At 39.3% G+C, this 19,142-nt stretch overlaps 1 protein-coding gene across 4 annotated transcripts in view; it reads right to left on the bottom strand.

Annotated features, from left to right (window-relative positions):
* Positions 1 to 18,696, bottom strand: part of DIDO1 (death inducer-obliterator 1) — an 88,404-nt gene extending 69,708 nt beyond the window's left edge. For 3 of the 4 annotated variants that reach the window (XR_013347760.1, XM_077831991.1, XM_077831995.1), the window contains exon 1: positions 18,573 to 18,685. The gene's annotated coding sequence lies outside the window, so the exon portion shown is untranslated. Of the gene's footprint in view, positions 1 to 18,572 lie in introns of all 4 variants that reach the window. The other variant, XM_077831992.1, reaches the window with a different exon arrangement.
* Between the last annotated feature and the right edge of the window lie 446 nt (positions 18,697 to 19,142).

Here is a 19,142-nt window from a genome sequence, read left to right as displayed (position 1 = left end):
TCATGGCCCCTCAGGGGGCCCCGACCCCTGGTTGAGAACCACTGGAATAGATCATATTTTGCAATTTGTTAATAATTTTACTCAACCCAGTGGCAAGATTGCAAACTGCATTTTAAACAGGGAGTTTTAATTTAACATGACAGTTTCAAAACACCTTGGGAATGGAGGTTGTTTATAACTCTGAACAAAATGTTATGGTTGTTCTTTCAAAAGTTTATAACTGAACACTAAATTAATACAGCTTTGAAACTTTATTATGCAGAAGAAAAATGCTGCTTTCCCTTTATTTTTTTTTAGTTTACATTTAACACAGTACTGTACTGTATTTGCCTCTTTTTTTTGGCAGTCTCTGCTGCTGCCTGATTGCATACTTCCAGTTCCAAATGAGGTGTGTGGTTGACTGGTCAGTTTATAACTCCAGTGTTCGTAACTCTGAGGTTCTACTATACATATATTTGTATGCTGTACCAATCACTATGATACCTGACCAACATACATTTTAAAGTGAACACACGATGATGTCTCTTTTTCTCTTCCCATTCTATATGGGGGTTAGAGGGTGGGAAGGGTAGTAGCATTTGTTTGTTTGTATAGTTAGGAATTTAGATTTTGATTTATTTTTAAATATTTGATTTGTGGGAAACCTAGGCTGAAGAAGTGAGTTTTATATTTTATTTTGAATACACTGAAGATTATAGTCAATCAAATCTCTTCCAGAAGAGAGATCCAAAGTCATGGACTGGTTAGAGAAAGCTCTGTCTATTGCATACGTAAATCTCACTTTCGAGATCAACCATTCCACTGTATCAGCCAAATGTAGCTGTCATGGGAAACCAAAGTCACCTACGCTGCATCTACACTAGACAGTGTTACAAAAATAAACCCTGCCACCTGTTCTATCATTTGGTAGCTGACCCTACGGGGAGTGTTGGTGTATACACCTATACTGCAAACAAATCCCTACAGCAGCAAGTCTTAGAGCCCTGGTCTACAGAGTCAGATTCAAGGGGTTCATGCTACAGCATGAAAAATAGACGAGAGAATGTTCTGGCTTGGGCTGGAGCTCCAGCTCTGAAATCCATCTCCCTTCCCGGGCTTCAGAGCCCAAGCCAGAACTTCTACATGGCCCTTTTTAGCACCGTAGCGTGAGCCTGAGTCTGTACACCTGGACTCTGAGACTCATTACACTGGAAAAAAAAAGACCCTCATGCAGTAGACATACCTAGTGTAAACAAGGCTCCCGCACTGGACCCGTTTTTACATTAGTTAAACCTGCTAAAAAGCAAGCTGAATTAGCACAGTAATAAAAACGTGTCCAGCTATAAGATTTGTCTACTATAGGTCTCTCAGCAGTTCAGCTGAGTAAAAGAACATTTTTGTAGATGCCATAAATCCTTGCATCCCTGACCTATTTAGATACTTATTAAAAATCAGCAACTTAAAGAATATTTTTGCGGTATCAAAATAAATCATTTTATAATTGCTCTTTTTAACAATATATTACCCTAAACAATGAATTGTCAAGCTCCCACTGGCACTTATAATTATAGCACCTTCTATATTAGATAACCCCTATAGTCATCATTATTCCTCTTTATTGTCATAACACTTTTAGAGGTTCTTTGAGTACATATACAAAAAAATAAATGTACAGAATCTCATTAATAGACAGCTGTATAAAAGCTTCTTCAAAAGCTTTTCTGATTTGCTCAATGCAAAGAGCTCCCATGATACCAATGACAAAAGTGACAGCGTCAAAAAGTTCAATGACCAACTGTAATTAAAATGTCTTTGAAATACAAGCCACAGTTTTAATAAATATAGGTAAAAATCTCTCCACAGGGTTGAAAATAACTTCAAAACAAATCCTAAATTACTGGGCTATATGAAGGTGGAGCATGGAAGGGATTGGGACAAGAGACACAGAGCTGCAATGTAGCACCTCCACCGCCACTACTCCAGTGTATAGTCGGGAAGTGCACGTTACAGCTCCTTTGTGTTACTTGGGCTCTTAGAGTCACTAGACCCACTTAACCATGAAGTCTGCGGCCCTTCCCCGGTCCACTTCTGAACCTCAATTTACATCTCAGCATAGAAGGAACCAATACAGAGACATCTCTCAGTAACATGCAGGAGAAGGATCCCCTTCCAGACCTGTCCTGGCTTCTCCTAACCAACCACACTGCAAGTTTAAGTGGTGCAATGGGCCTTAACAAGGTTTTCATCCTTTCTCAATTTCACACTGATGCACTGAACAAAGTCTCCTTTAAACAATTAAGCATGGTATCACTACATCTGTAGTCTACTGGAAGGTACCTCCAACAAATAACTGTTCCTACAATGCCTCGTTTTGCTTTTTCAAAATGGTAATGTGATCATATCCAAAAAATAAAAAATTGTATATAGCTCAGGTATTTTCTTATCACAAACTTGTATATAAAACACAGGATATCATAAATAAGATAACTATTTCTAGATTCTCTTATTACATCACAAAGTGTTCTAGTTTTATTCTCATGGTTACCATGTCATTAGAACATCTCTATAAATCAGAAGTCTAGTTGTTCCTCATGCTTCAGTTGAAAGCAATACTTGGAACCACACAAATTCTGCCGACAAACAACAAAAAATAACTTTAATATGAACATGTACGTTGTAATGGTAACTGAGTACAGAAAATCTACAACAAAAAGGTCTCTGGACTGGTACACACTAAGAAAGAAAAAAAATTTTTTTTCTTTTTGATCTTCTGTACCAGTCCAGACCCCTGACTTCTCCCAAAACACTTCAAGCACCTGAGTTAGGGAAGCATAGTATCTCACAGGCAGCTGCAACACCCTTCTGCCAAAAACCACTTCTGCAGGCACCTGTACATTAATGTATAATGTCTGATGAAGTTTTACATGCCTTACAAATCTTTAACATCTTAAAAATTTCTTGGCTCAGATACCACTTTCTAAATGGCACTTTACTCCATGCTGAGATCCATTATGTAATCCTGTGGTGCCCTATGTATGTCTAACAACTGAATTTTACTCTGCTTTAGCAATTCTGGACAGAAAGCGGGCAAAGCAATTTTCTGCTTCAAATGGAAGGTACATGTAATCTTTGTTCTGAATTCTGAAAGGGTCTAAACACAAATGTAGCCAGATGCAGAAATGATGGAAGACTCTCTACAAGACAGTACATATCACTCTCCTATCCTTCAAATCAGTTTACAATGATGAGAAACAGAATCTTTACTAATAAATATACTGAAACCCGCTCCTCACGGTCTCTAAAGGGGAGTTGTGAGCGCATACCAATTTTAAGCTCCAAGCATGAATCACAGCTTGTTTTACTGATCTCAGGCTGTCAACAGCCTTCAGAAACATCTGGGTGCCTACCCACAGGAATAGAGTTAACCATTTAACCATTCTTCTGAACCCTACAACTACTCTCCCATTTGCGGTAAAACCAAAAGTCTTCCAGTCAGCAATTTTGAACATACTGTGGGTTCTAGCATCTTAGTGGGTGACCACTCAGTTGATATCGTTAGTGACATCACCCACCTTGGCTCTGTTGTCGATAACATGGGCCACATCAAGAAAAACTTGAAGCCCTCACTGCAAAACTGTCATCAGTAATGATGCATCTCAATAAGAACATCTTTCACAACCAAACACCCTGATAAGCAGAGAGATGAAGCTGAGAATATATAATGCTTCAATGGCTGGATGGTGTAAGACACCTGTCCCTCATAGGCATTCTACCCAGTAGTGTGCCAGATTTGGCTAAGGACAGATCATCATGGAGGCACATAGTACATTTGGTGGCCTCTAAGCTGTCCACCCAACAGCATGAAAACTAGCCTACAACTGCTGCAAACTGGACTTTAATGTTGGTAGCAGTCAGGCTCATGTCTACCTGGCTTGAAGAAATTCTAGAATGGCAGCAATATTGCAAGACAATCTTTCCCTCCTCATGCCAATCACAGAATGACCTCCCAATTCTCTAGTTTTCTAGAAGGTTGATCACTAGACTTCAAACACAGTACACCTTTTGTACATTCAGCAACCAACTGAAAGAGAATCTTGTCAGATCCTCATTATGGATTCTTCTGATTAGCAGAAGATCTTGTATCACTAATATTATTATTGACCTAATCAAAGACATACTCATTAACTCTGGCAAGGCTACAATGCACACGAATATGCAACTAGGAATGAATCTCAACCAGTAGAGGCTGACAGCAAAGATTCCTCTTCTCAACACACTGGCTTTAACAGGGAGAAGAAAACATTCACAAGCAGCTGTAATGGGAACCTCTAATAAATTTCCCAAATAGGTTCAGCATGAAATTGACCTGCTTCTTACCAGTTTCACAGTTGCTCAGGGAACTTAGAAACAGCACTGAAAAGGGACAATATTTGGGCATTTTTCACACTGCAAAGCATAGCATTGGAGTGGTTTTTCTAAAGGCTCAGGAAGACATCATGATCTCAAGTTTGTACACAGTTCACATTTGGATGATTATCTTCATATTCATAAGGGTTAGGTCAGACTGGCTCTTTGGACAATGATTAGCTATTGGTAGTTTTATGTGGTTATTTTAAAATAACATTTTAATGTTTCTATATACGTTATAGAGCCTGATAGTTTCTATACCCTGCATGGTCCTCTCACACAGTTCTTGCACAGCTGACAAGCTCCACAGAAAGTCCTGTCACTGAGCAATTCTGAAAATATTCTTTAAAACAAAGGATATTCACAAGCCAAAAAAAAAAAAAAAAAAAATCATGTCTAATTGGAATAGCTATCAATTACTTAAGGGGAAAACCACTTTAAAATGCTGTCATTTCTTTTCTTTTTTTTTTTTTTTTTTAAAAAAAACACGTCAAAAAACCCACATTAAAGCTTGGAATTTCAAAATTATTACTACACTTAAAAGTTATGGGACCACACAGTTAATCTAAGATAAACATTCTTAATTCTGCCTTGGTAAAAACAAATAGACAGGTCTATCTTCAAGTCCTATACATCAGTGATTCCAAAGAAATGAAGAAGCCATCTAACAGCAACGCTCCCTCCTGCAAATATACAATACGCTCCTATAATATTTAAACCAAAGTGCATTAAGTATTCCATTATAGCCTGCCTTCTTTAAGACCACAATAAGGTTACATCTCTTCAACAAAAGCCGCTATATTCAGGACAATCACTTGGAATAACCCAGAAAAGCTTCCAATATAAAAATGTTAAACTGTGAAACAGCATAGACATATAGCTATCAAGTCTGGGACTACAATCCTCAAGACATGGACAAAAAAATCGGTAACTGAAATGCCAATGACGCAGTCTTGTGCCGGGGGGGGGCATCACACACAGGTAAAAATATTCAAATAAGTCAATCTGCAGATTTCTGTATCCACAGGATACCAACTTTGTGAAGACTTAGTAAAACTTCTCTTTGCAATGTCACCATCTTACATGAATGAAGTAACCATTATGGATAGGTGCATTTACATACTTTCAGTGCTAAATTTGAAGTGCTAGACTAAGGCCCCGATCATGCAAAGCATTTAACTTTAAACATGAGTAATTCCATTAAAGTCCATTTATTAGCCCTAAAGAGGTACTATAAGACTCTTAAGAGGAAGAAAAAGGTGTTTCAACTACCAAGATTGTAGGAGTAACAAAAAAAAAAGGCAGCCCCACGATCCACTGTTTTTAATCACTGGAAGATGGGAGGAGTCAGGAGTGAATCTGTTAGCAGATGGCTGCATGTGAGCAAGTGGGTCTTTTCACAAGTAGGTGCATGCGGATACATGCAAGTGTAAATGTGAGTGTAAGTTGGTATGTATAGCTTCATCAGTGAATATAAACAGGCTTGTGGAGGTGAAAACAGAATAAATGGGATAAATTAAAGAACAACAAAGATGTTTATAGAAAAAGTAGGAAGAGTCAAAACATACAAGAGAAAGGAGAGAACATAGTACAAAATAGGAAAAGAATATAAAGGGTGAAAAAGAAAGAGGGAATATTCAAAACAATACAGAAAATATAGAACAATCTACAATAGAAAATAAAAAGTGGAATTAAATCAAAAAGGGGAAACGTGATTATAACAAAAGCACAAAGTTATGTTTGTTCTGGGTATTTTTAAGTTTATTCAATAAAAAATTGATTGCCAATGCTACAGTTAGATACAGTACAAATGGTACAAAACTGTTTCAATTCCTTTAATTTGCAAGGCCATACTTTTTAAGAGTCCGTGGCTATTTGGGAACACAGCAGCATTAGTAGGCTTATTCCTTGGGCAGTAAGTCTTGGGGAAAAAATTTCAAAATCGGAGTGCAGTTCTTTCTATAATGATACTGAGCTTAAAGGAAAATTCCATTAATTCATTCTAATACCTTCAAACAGCGAAGTAAAAATTTACCAAAAAATAAATTTAAGTTTTCAGAACAGAAGTGTTTTAGAAATACTCGTCACTGTTTCGGTATGTCCAGTCAGTGATTAAAGATGGGTGGCACACAGAAAAATCCCTTAAAATATGTATGGAGTAATACGTTTATTGGCTTTTCTTGCAGAAGTCAAATTTCTACTGCAGCCTATTACAGTCTCCCATTGTCTACTACTTTTGACAATAAGAGGTGCAGTTATTAGTATAATCAAAATGGATATTTTAGGGCCTAGGCCAAGTCATGGTAGTATATATGTAATCCTATGAAGCACAGACCTATGTGGAAGGCACGGCCCTAATGGACCCGTGTCTTGATCGTTAGGGGACAATCCCTTTTGCCTTGCCTATCTCTGGAAGTCTGCATTTAACCAGCCTTGCTATGGAAGATTTAGAAACCTTTCTTCCAAAACTTGTGGAGGAACATTAAATATTGCACATTGTTTCCCCAAAGGCTCCTAAATTCTAATACTCATTAATCAAAGTAAGAAGTGCTGAAAATTATCTCTTATAGTAAGTATAAAATATTTTATTTTTGTTAGTATTGCAGTCAGTACAGCCTCCAAACCGTGAAATGGACTTTTATTGTGGTTCATGCAATATCAGCAATGTAACTGAATTCCACCCGTAGAATCATTATTGAGTGGTGATGTTAAGAGAGAGAAAGAACCCAGCTTGACTTACAAATCCAAAAGGAGTTTACAAGTTACAAAAAATATACACTTACTTGCAAACTTCACAAATTTGGAGTAGGAGACAATGAACATAAAAACTCCAAATGGCACTTTTACAGTCGCTTTTCAAAATCTATCTAAACGTACTTTGATGCTTTTTTATGCAGCTTCTGTTAAATCTGGATCTGCCAAAAAACCCTGAATTTTTGGTCCCACTAAACGGTTCTGTTGATCAACGAAATCCTGAGCTGTTGAGCATAAGGATGACTGTTATACTCCATTATTTGTCAACAGCATTTGGAAGGTCACTGTACTGAAATAGTCCATGAAAGACACTGAAGCTGCAAGCAAAAGTCTTCACTCCCTTCCCACTCCAAACAATCCTTTCCCCATCTCAAGGAAGTGTTAACTATTTTAAGTACCTGAAAATATTACTTTGTCAGTTGTTGAGTATCATAAAATAGCAGCTTCAAACTTGGAAAACGGAATCCCTCATGAAGCCCTGCAGAGATGGCTGTAGAACTCTTCCACAAGCTTCTGCAGCTTTTTGCTGCTGAAAACACAAAATCTACTCAAATACTCTGATGAGAAATTTCAGCATTTAACACACACATAAACAAACACCATGATTATCTTCATTCATAACTGTCTCTACATGTAAATACTGCCATGGGGCTCATTGTAATCAATGTTTACCTCTCTTGATGTTTATGTTAGAAGGCTTTAATTTCACCAAGATCTAATGATTTATGTATAAGACTTAAACATGGAGTAATATAGTCTTCGTTAGAACTAGAAGTTTCACTACTCTTATTGATATCATATTGTATAGTTTAGTTTTCCTTTAACTGCTACTAGTAGTTATCTTGTAGAAGCAGCATACTTGAGGAAGTAGTATCACGAGCAAGCTTTCTCACAGGTGCCTCATTAAATGGCATTTTTACAACTTCCCTATGATAAATCAACACCATTTGCTTTTTTTTATTTTCCACTCATACAGTTTGATGTGGCTGTCTCAAAGAGTTATTCCAAATCACCTTCAACACAGTGGACTAAGATGTAAATATTCAAATGGGGACATCTACATCAGTATCAAGGTAAGCTGAGTTATCACTAATACAGACAACTTTTTGTAAGATGCATGGGGGGGGGGGAGGAGGTTAAACGTGCATTTAAGTAATGACAAAAGTGTGATGACAAAAAGACCTCCATACATTTATCCCATTATCAAAAGATAAGGAGCCAGTATAACCGTTCTTTATTACAAATACTGACTGGTTCATCATTTTCAATCTCAATTCAGGGCAAGAAAATTGAATTCATATCAGACCTCACCCCAAATTAGCAATACTTTAAGATTTATCTATAATTCTGTAGTACTCTGAATTGATTACTATAAATACCCAGGCATTAAAAATATCATGAATTCCTGCACAAACAGAAACTGGTCACATCATTAATTGAAACAGCTTTAGATGAAAAAGAAATATATAGATTACAAATTAATGAAGAACAATCTGTGTGAAAACAAATACTTTATTAACTTAAGACAGAACAGTGTCCGCAGTCAGACCTACATTTCTTCTTTTACCCATATCTTTTTTCTATTTTGTTCTTCTTGCTCTTCCTTCTTCTCGACTGCCTTCATATTTATTGAAATACATAGCTGTATAAATATTTTTCATGATTGACTTTTTTGTTTTTTCTTTTCATACCTTTTACATTTTACTGTTATAGGATTTTATATCCTGAAATTTTAATCATACCATCCAGTCGATAGGGACGTTGACTGGGAGTCAGGAGACCTGGGTTGGAACCTCAGGTCTGCCACCGACACCTTGAATGTCCTTGGTCAACTAACTTGTCTGTGTCTTAGTTTTCGTGTAAAATGGGGCTAATGCTTATCAGCATTAGTGTGACTGTATTCACAAATAAGAATAAAGTAGTGAAAAATATTCCATGTTAGAATAACAGTTCTTTATCACGCTAAAAAGTGCATGTCATTACAAACGCACACAATATTAAGTCACTAAGGCTTCCTTTGTAATTTTGGTCTATGAAGATATTTTGTGTGCTCGTCCATCATGTAGTTATCTTTAAAAGATCTGATGCTTAAAATAAATACTTACATAATAAAAGTATGTTGCAATGTTTGTAATTAACTAAGGATTGTGAAGTCAACAAACATGAAAGCTACTACAGAAAATGTAATACCGTAACTTCCTTTGTAAAGTGCTTTGACACCTACAAATGGAAAATACTACATAAATTCTAAGCATTAGGACACTTAGGAAAACACGCCTACCATATCACTTACTTGCAATACTATCTGGTTTAAAATAAATAAAATCGATCAATCACACAGTCAAATTCCTTCATATTTTCCATATAGAAGAACCTCAGAATTACGAACTCCTTGGGAATGGAGGTTGTTCATAACTCTGAACAAAATGTTATGGTTGTTCTTTCAAAAGTTTATAACTGAACACTAACTTCATACAAGCTTTGAAACTTTATTATGCAGAAGAAAAAAGGCTGCTTTCCCTTAATCTTTTTAGTAGTTTATGTTTAACACAGTACCTTACTGTATTGGCTTTTTTTCTTTTTTCTCCTTTTTGGTCTCTGCTGCTGCCTGATTGCATACTTTCAGTTCCAAATGAGGCGTGTGGTTGACTGATCAGCTCATAACGCTGGTGTTGGTAACTCTGAGGTCCTATTGTACCTAATCAACAACTACTTCCCATGAAATAATGTCACACTCTCAAATGCTAATAAATGCTTTACAATTTGCAAGAATAAATGTAGATTTGGCAATGCGTAGCTGAGTTACACAATCATTTTTCTCTGAAACTTCCTCTCTTTTCCAAAAAGAAGTGCCATCAACTTGCAATTATTTCATGTTAGAGCTGAGACACACATGAATGCTAATATAGTGCTCTGTGATTGTTTTTAGGGCTGTGTATCAGTATCTTCATACTCCTGGACATCCTTTATATCCCTGGAAATTGAGATGTATCATTTCAATGAAGAATTTTTTCAACCTGATCAAGTTTTTCATATAAATGCACAAATACATTTACAAGAGTCTGTTCTGTATCAGCACAGTGGAGCCGATTAAAATACATTTATAAGGCATCAAATATAATAGTACAATTCTGATATCAATAATATTTTGGACTAAAAATGCCTGTCTATTTAAATTTAAATAGCTGTTCTATTTCAGGTTTCAGAGCAGCAGCCATGTTAGTCTGTATTCGCAAAAAGAAAAGGAGTACTTGTGGCACCTTAGAGACTAACAAATTTATCTGAGCATAAGATTTAGTGTTCTATTTCAAACAGCTAACTCCATGTCAAATTAAACATGAGTACATTTTACAGCAAAATGAAAGCCAAGCCAACGTGGTAGTTTACTTTAAAGTATAATTTAGATAAAAAGGAAATAACCTTTAGCAGTTAAAAAAAGTTGCCCCTCAAAAAATAATTAATAGCGATACAGACTGAGCGAATGTGTTACAGCATAGTTAAGGAACTGTAAACCATCTCTTCTTATAACTCAAAAGTATATGATGGCACCATTTAGCATAATCTCCCCCTAGTGACTTAGCTGGAGCTAACAAATATTCAGCAGAACCCTTGATAGGACAAGGTCTTCCATATCTCCACTTCTGTTATAGAGGTAAACATTAAACTGCTTCTGGCACTGGGAATTGCATGATCGAAGTACACAGTACTGGGGAATGGTTTTTATTATAATAAAATATATCTGCTCTTTCTAAAGCTTTTCTCACAAACTGAAAGTTTCTTCCTCATGTGCTCCAATCAAATGTTCCTCACAACAGCAGTTCTCAACTCAATAGGTTCTCAGCAGTTCTCAACTCAGTGGTTTGAGCATTGGCCTGCTAAACCCAGGGTTCTGAGTTTAATCCTTGAGGGGGCCACTTAGGGATCTGGGCCAAAAATTGGGGATTGGTCCTACTTTGAGCAGGGGGTTGGACAAGATGACCTCCTGAGGTCCCTTTCAACCCTGATATTCTATTATTCAACCAGGGGTCCGGGGCCCCTGGCAGGCTGCAAGCAGGTTTCAGGGGCTCTGCCAAAATAAACCAGAGAGCAGGGCCAGCATTAGACTCGCTGGGGCCCAGGGCAGAAAGCTGAAGCCCGAGGCCCGCCACGTGGGGCTGAAGCCGAAGCCCGTGCAACTTAACTTCGCAGGCCCCCGGGCAACTGCCCTGCCTGCTACTGCCTAATGCCGGCCCTGGCTTTTAATCTACTGGATATGGAGAAAAACAGTTGTTGTGGCACAGGTGGCCCATGGAGTCTTTATAGAATGGGGCGGGGGGGTGGGGGGGGCTCAGGAGAAGGGCTCAGAAAGAAAAAGGTTGACAATCCCTGCCTTACAATATGAATGTCTGAAAAACAGTGGGAAAGCAGTCTAAATCTCAGTAAGAAAGGACTAATGTACAAATTATCATTATAAACAGAAAAAATGGATTCAACTGCCAATAAAAACATGTTATTCCAATAGATACAATATGTTTATGAAAAGCTAATTAAAAAGAAGCAAAGAAATAAAATTAGCAAATGCGTTTTTCATGTTAAATGTTACTGTCAGTAAATGATTACCGAATCAGAACCTAAATTTTGTTTGACAATCTAAATGGTAATCCTGGCTGTGGTAAACTGGGTTATCACCATTCTAGTACCCCTTTTACCAAAGCTGCTCTACTGTCTGCCTATGCTGAGGCACATAGATTTCCCAAGCAGCAGAAGAGTGAAACTGACCTGATTTATGTTAGTCTGGCTGCTGCTCCAAGGGTTCTGAACAGCAGAAGTAAAACTAATAAAGACTCTAGAGAATTTTCACTGGTCTGCTATTTGGTAAAACCCTGAGCAGCATCAGATACTCCTGAATAATCTGTCTGCAGACTTTGGAAAAGAGTACTGCATCACTTTACACAGAAGAAAAGAGGTGAAATTTTTCTCCCCATTAGGTAAAACCTTTGAATCTACAAAAGTCAAAGATAGTTGTCCAGGAAAATTTCCTACTTGCCCCAGGCAAGTAGCTTTTTCATGTCCTGACCTTAAGAATTGCAAAACAAAACTATAATTTACTAGCTTCATATCAAACTGTCACTGGATATTAATATTACATCGTCAGAATACTGTAGTTTGCAGTCCTGTTGTAGTCGTGCTGGTCTCAGAATATTAGAGACACAAGATGGGTGAAGTAATATCTTTTATTGGAACAACTTACAGACCTCAAGAAGAGCTCTGTGTAAACTCAAAATGCTGTCTCTTTCACCAACAGAAATTGGTCCAATAAAAGATATTACCTCACCCATTTTGTCTCTTTAATATACTGTCGTGTTTACCATACTTTCTCCAGTATGCTGCAAAAGAGAGCTTGTATACTGCTTATGCAATACAGTTTGTTCACGATTTTTCAAATTTGAATTACTTACCTGCACTATAGTTGAGTTCTGCTATTGAACTTCCTCATTAGCAGTGTTCAAAATATATTTCCAGCAAGTGCCCAGTCAACAAAGTGTTTCAGCAATACTGATTCACAGAACTTGGCACTCTTCCCTTTGAAGTAGTATTAACCAATTCTCCATTATGCCATCTGGGGACACTACACTACTGAATGCCCAGTGGTTGTTTTAGAATAGGGGCAAATCAGTGGTCCTGACATTAAAGACTCTATGGGTGTTTTTGTCGTTTTTTGCACAAGGGTAGGGGTTTTATTACCAGAATTTAGATCAAATTCCCATTTAGATAATTGAATTCTGCCTACCTACAACTCATGCACTAAGCAACAGTGTAAAAAACAGTAAAGAAGGCAGTATAGATCATTAATGAGTGAAATGGGTCCTAAAATGGTAAGCCAGCATAGTTAGCGTAAAACTTAATAGCTCAAAGACTGACATGTGCCATAACCATCCAACTGATAATTTGGGTACTGACATATGCAGAATTGTAGTATGTCCAGAAAACTAACTGGCCTCAGGGTAGGTGCATTAAACACTGCTTTTAATTTCTGTGTCCAGGAGCACAGCTGTCATAAGAAACCAGAAAAAGGTGTATTTAAAGTATTTAAAACAGGCAGGATGCTTAGTGTGAAACATTTTAATAAGACACTAATTTTTAATTTTTAAACCTCCAGAGCACAACTCTAATGTGTCAACAGCCTGGCCTGGTAAACAGAGTTCTGATTATATCAATGTACAATGTTTCTCAAAACAAAATCTGTAATTATTGTTTTGCCTCTGAAATATACATGGCAAGGATTTGAAAACCTGTTAAAACTTCCCAAATATATAAAACAGTTACAAAAACAAACAAAAAACCATCTCCACAGCACAGTATCACTATAGCGTGAGATGCTATTCTGATCTTATAATGAAATATACAGACACGAGGGAAAATGCTGACCTCATTACAGTCAATGGAAGTTTGGCCATTGACTTCAATGGGGCCAGGATTTCACCCACTACTACAATTGTTTCTAAAGTGGAACATCTTACTTAGTTTGCTCCTGTCTTTAATAAAATTATACTTGGCTCTACAGGAATGTCTTAGACTAATATGAATTATACTGTTGCCATCAAAGTTTTGCATGGAAATAATGCTGATTTTTAAACCTTTATGTTACCATTTAAAAACAAAAAGCTGCATGAATGTAGTATTTGTAACAAACTATCTAAAGTAGGGAAGTCCGAAATGAAAGTTATCAACTTCATTCTTGACTCATCACACTGTGCTTAGCTATTTAAAAATATAATAGTAAAAACAGTGAAATATTTGAACACAACAAAAAACTAACCTCTCTGCTAGGAGTCACAATTGAGTGAAATAACCTGTACACAAACAAAATCTGTCCCTCAGAATATTGGCTATATTTCTGGATTCAAGTCCTGCTCTGTCACAGTGTTACTGGGTGGCATTGGACAGTTCACCATTAGTAAAGTGAGGACAGTGCTTCCCTATTTCATAATGGTATTATGAGGATACAGTCATTAATGTCTGTGAAGCATTCAAGTACTACAGAGACTGGGTTTACGTAAGTTCCTGGATAGGTAAAATATGTACCCCTCATGCCATATTTGGTACTAGACTACACCCTCTACTTGTGAGAGTAGAGACCCTCCAAAGCACACTCAAGTAGCTACCCAGATATTCTTATATAGGGAGAGGGACAGGCCTTGTCTACACTAAATTCCTTTCTTTAAATTTCCCACCATTGCTACTACCAGCATTCCTAGCAGCATTGGGAGTATTAGGCCATGTCTAACCGTACATGCAGCTCTACCACTGCAGCGTGTGTGGTGAAGACATTTTATGACAACAGCAGAGAGCTCTTCTGTCAGCATTAAAAAAAAACACCTCCACCAGTGGCATAAGCTGTGTCAGCAGGAGAAGCTCTCCCGCCGACATAGAGCTGTGTACACGAACGCTTATGTCGGTGTAATTTATGTCGTGCAGGGGGGTGAAATATTCACATCACAAAAGTTTTGCCCACAGGCTGTAGCGTAGACATAGCCATAGGCCATATCTACACTACCACCTATGTCAGCAAAACTTATGTTGCTCAGGGGTGTGAAAAAACACACAGAGAAATAAGTTTTGCCGGCATAAGAGGTAGTGTGCACAGCGCTACATCGGTGGGAGAGCTTCTTCTGCCAACACAGTTACCGCCACTCATTGCAGGGTGGTTTAATTATGTCGACAGGAGAGCTCTCTCCTGTCGGCATAGAGAGGCTACGCGAGAGTTCTTACAGCAATGCAGCTGCATCGGTACACCTGCGCTGCTGTAAGGTCTCTAGTATAGACATACCCTTAGTTAAGAAAGGCCACCAGTGATCTATCTACATTAGTTTTGCCAGCACTGGTTGCACCAGTTGGAAACTTGAAGGGGGGAAAAAGGTCTAGTAGTGACAACCAAAAGGAAGGCAAGTCCCAAAATAAGAAAAATGCAGAAGCTGGGCTAATAGCTTATAATGCTCAACTGGAAAAAACTGGGGAGAAGAGGGTGAGAATGCACCACAGTAAAAATGGGAAGTCATCTACCTAGCCTAGCTGAAGTTCATGGCTGAACTGAAGAGTTAGTACAAGTTCAGAATCCAGTTTTACAATCATTAAAAACACAGACTGCTTTTTGGTTGAAGAGGCAAATATAATTTACTTTCTGAAAATGACTAATACTTTTTTTTCTGGGTAAGTCTCTCTCATTATCACCTGGTTATTTAATTAAAGTTGGGTCTTAGGAATTCAGAGTTTTATGTAATATTCTGAAATCAGTTAGTTCTACTTGCATTACTTTTTAAAAAAAATACAACACAACACACAATTGCAGCTAAACTGTCCGTAAAATACTTTGAAGATTAAAAACACTGTGTGAAGAAACTATTAATTGTAGTATTCTAGTCAATAGACCTCGCATATTAACTGAACACCTTAAAAACCTACAGCTCATTGTATACATTCTGAAATATTTAAACTCCATAGTCCAAAACAAGTTTGTTTAACTAGACACAATACTTAACTAGTTTAACTAGACACAATACTTAACTAGTTTAGTGTCTCACTGTATCTTAAAACCTTAAACACTATTTTAATGATTCAAAACTCTAATCCTGCTCTCACAGAAATCAACAGCAAATATCCCATTCACTTCAAATTGCAGGATTGTGTCCCAAATGACTGAAGTCACATAGCTTCAAATGAAGCTGAACGTTAACATAATCCTTTGGTCTTCCTGTAGAGTGGATCTAAACTTCAGTGCAGTCTGTTTCTGAAACCTCCTAGAAAAATCTAACAGCTAACTCTGAAAAGGTAATTTGTGCATGGAAGATACTACTTACTACATTTGTTTTTATGGAAAGATCCAAACGCCAACTATCCATTTCCAGTCTTTAATATGCTAAAAAAATTGACCACAATCTAGAATACATATTTAGGCACGGAAGGATTCTATTTTTATTAATAATGTCAGTAAACGTAGATTTCACCATACACATACAAAGCCAGGAAAAAATATTTCCATTGATAATAATTGATATTTACAGATAGGGAAAGTAAAAAAAATGCTGCTTGAGAACCTATTAGAGTTTGATTTAAAGACATTTACTTTTAATATTTTGACTTGTGATGTTAACAATTTGTGTTTTAATGTTATAAAGCTTAAACTTTTGGAATCTCAACATCTACAGTCATTAAATGACTGTCTGGCCCCCCTCCCCACCATCATTTCCTGCCTTATTTCTCAGTTAAATTAATTAAATTAATAAAATAAGACTTCGCATTTTCAGCTGAATTTCATTTATTTCTCCTCAACCAACAATTCAATTGGTTGTATGGTTAATTAAATTGCTAGAAACTAAAAACATACTTAGAGACTAAATTAATTTACATTACCATTTACAAAAATACCACCTGCCACTGAAATAAGCAACAATGAGAACATTCTTTTAAAAAAAAAAAAAATGTTCATCTGATGACCAACTGCTAAATGAATAGGGTCCTACCAAATTCACCTTCATTTTGGTCAATTTCATGGTCACAGGGTTTTAAGAATCATACATTTAATGATTTCAGCTCTTTAAATCTGAAATTTCATAGTGTTGCAATTGTAGGGGTGCTGACCCAAAGCGGAGTGGTGGGGGAGTCACAATGTTTTGTAGGAGAGGTTGTGGTAGAGCTACTCTTACCGTCTGCGCTGCTGCTGGTGGTGGCACTGCCTTCAGAGCCGGGCAGCTGGAGAGCGGCAGCTGCTGGCTGGGAGCCCAGCTCTGAAGGCAGTGCCGCCGCCGCCGCCACCAGCACCAGCAGCTCAGAAGTAAGGATGGCCTGGTATGGTATTTCCACCCCTTTCTCTGCGCTGCTGCCTCAGAGCTGGGCCCTCAGTCAGCAGCTGCCATTCTCCGGCCACCCAGCTCTCTATAATATACGGTAAAAACAGACAAAAGCCCAGATTTCATGGGGGAAAGCCCAGATTTCATGGTCCGTGATACATTTTTCATGACCAAGAATTTGGTAGGGCCCTATAAATGAACACTAAATTAAACAGAATTGTGTAAGTTTAAATATTTAAAAAATAACTGTTTCTGAGAAAAAACGAAAGATAGGTTTATCCATCAGGAAAAATACAGCCCTGAAGAATTATGGATTACATCAAACCCTTATGTGATACATAAAATAGGTCAATTTTTTCCCTGAAATTCCTAGAGGGAAGCAGATCCCAGACCCGCACAGCAAAGTAAATAGAGTGTTATACTGTGTTTTAAAAGTGATCATGTAAACTATAGGAAAAATTAAAATATTGTTTTGTATTTTATATGGCAATTTGCATCTCAAAAGGATCACAAAGCATTTCACAAGTTCAAACTGACAAACTACAGAAAAAGAATTACTTCACCCATCACTGAAATGCAGCAAACTCTGGGGTGAAGCATGAAACCTATTCTAGCTATTTTTTAATTGGATTGAATCTACAGGGGCAATTTAGGAAGGAAATTCTTGCAAAAAGTAGCACAGGATCCTTAACGGTGCCAGGTAATCACAACGGTAATCGCATCCAAAAAATGGCACCTAGCACCATTAGAACGGGAGAAAGGAAAAATGCAGAGGCTGAGAAGTTACTGAATACTTTATAGGAAGCCAAAAGAGTTTCAATTTCTTGGCTTCTACCTTAAGACTAAATCACCAAAACGAGGTGAAATTCACCTCTTCTACGGAACTCACCAATAGAGACTGAATTTACTTCCAACTCCCCCAGGAAAAAAACACAAAGCACCCGAGCTTGGATGAATTTCATTCCCACCCACCAAAGGACCCCCGCATTAAGACGACTCTGTCTCCCCCCATTTCATCACTCCCATCAAACGACCTCCCAACTCCGGGTCCCCGCCCCCCAGCCATCACACCACCCAACCCCCTCTCATCCGCTTTGCGGGGACGGGGGGAAATAATGGGGCAGACGGATCGTGAGATCACAGAGAAGTGGTCTGACTTCAGCTCGATTATGATGTCGATCCTCTTGTACCTCAACATCTTGTCACCTCGCCTCCATAGCGGCGAAACCGCCCCCGACACCCTCCTCCGCCCGGCGAGGGCGACGTCCCCTCCGCTCCGGCCCGACAGCCCTCACCGCTTACAGGGAGGCTCCTTTCGCTTCTCTCAGGGGCCTTGCATCGAGCGGCCGGCCTCCTCTGGTACCGCGCCAGGCCGCCGACTTGCCCGCAGAACCGGGTCGGGCCGACACTACCCCTGAAAGCAGGGCTCGCTGACCCTCCGGGGGCCCTGACGCCGCCCTACGGGGCCTGCCCTCCTCCATTTTCTAATCAGGCCCAGCGCCCCCAGGCCGTAGGCGGCGGCCACCCGTTCTCCTCACCCCCTGCCTCAGTGCGGGCGGTGTGCCCGGTGTCCCGGATTCCCCTTAGGCCGCCTCTCTCACTCACCGTCGGGAGGAGGGGACAGATCTCGCCGCCGCCGGGCGCCTCAGCCGAGTCGAGCCGCCATTTCCTCCTCGCAGCAGCTCCTCAGCGCTAGGCGCGGGGCACCACTCCTCCCCAGCTACCATAGAGACTGACATGGCGGCGAGGCGTGGCCCAGAGAGTCAACCGGCCGGCGCTCCCCTCTCTGTTCTACACACTGCTCCCGTGAGGGCTTCTGGGGCGTTGCGGGCAACTACTGTTCAGCCAATATAGAGCGCGAGGAGGAGGGACGCCTGCGCAGCACTGCGCTGCCTCGGGGGCAGGAGGGGAAGTGCCGCGCGCACTCCCCGGGGGCAGGAGAGCGCTCTGCCGAGGCATCACGTGGGTAGCTCCCTGCAGGGGCGGGCAAAGGGGGAGCAGCAGAGCTCCACGGCGGCAGGGCCGGGGCTCTGCTGCCAGGGGGGATGAAACAGCGAGTTTCGTAGGGGGGACAGCCAGCGCAGTAACCTCTGAAGTGAGACGTATCCTCAGGGGGCAGCTAGGGGAACCCCTCTCTTCCTACTGAAGTGCAAACACCAGCTGGCACCACCACTA

The sequence above is a fragment of the Eretmochelys imbricata genome, chromosome 13 (assembly GCF_965152235.1).
Source record: "Eretmochelys imbricata isolate rEreImb1 chromosome 13, rEreImb1.hap1, whole genome shotgun sequence".
Lineage (NCBI taxonomy): Eukaryota > Metazoa > Chordata > Testudines > Cheloniidae > Eretmochelys > Eretmochelys imbricata.
This window is presented reverse-complemented; position numbering and strand designations above follow the sequence as displayed.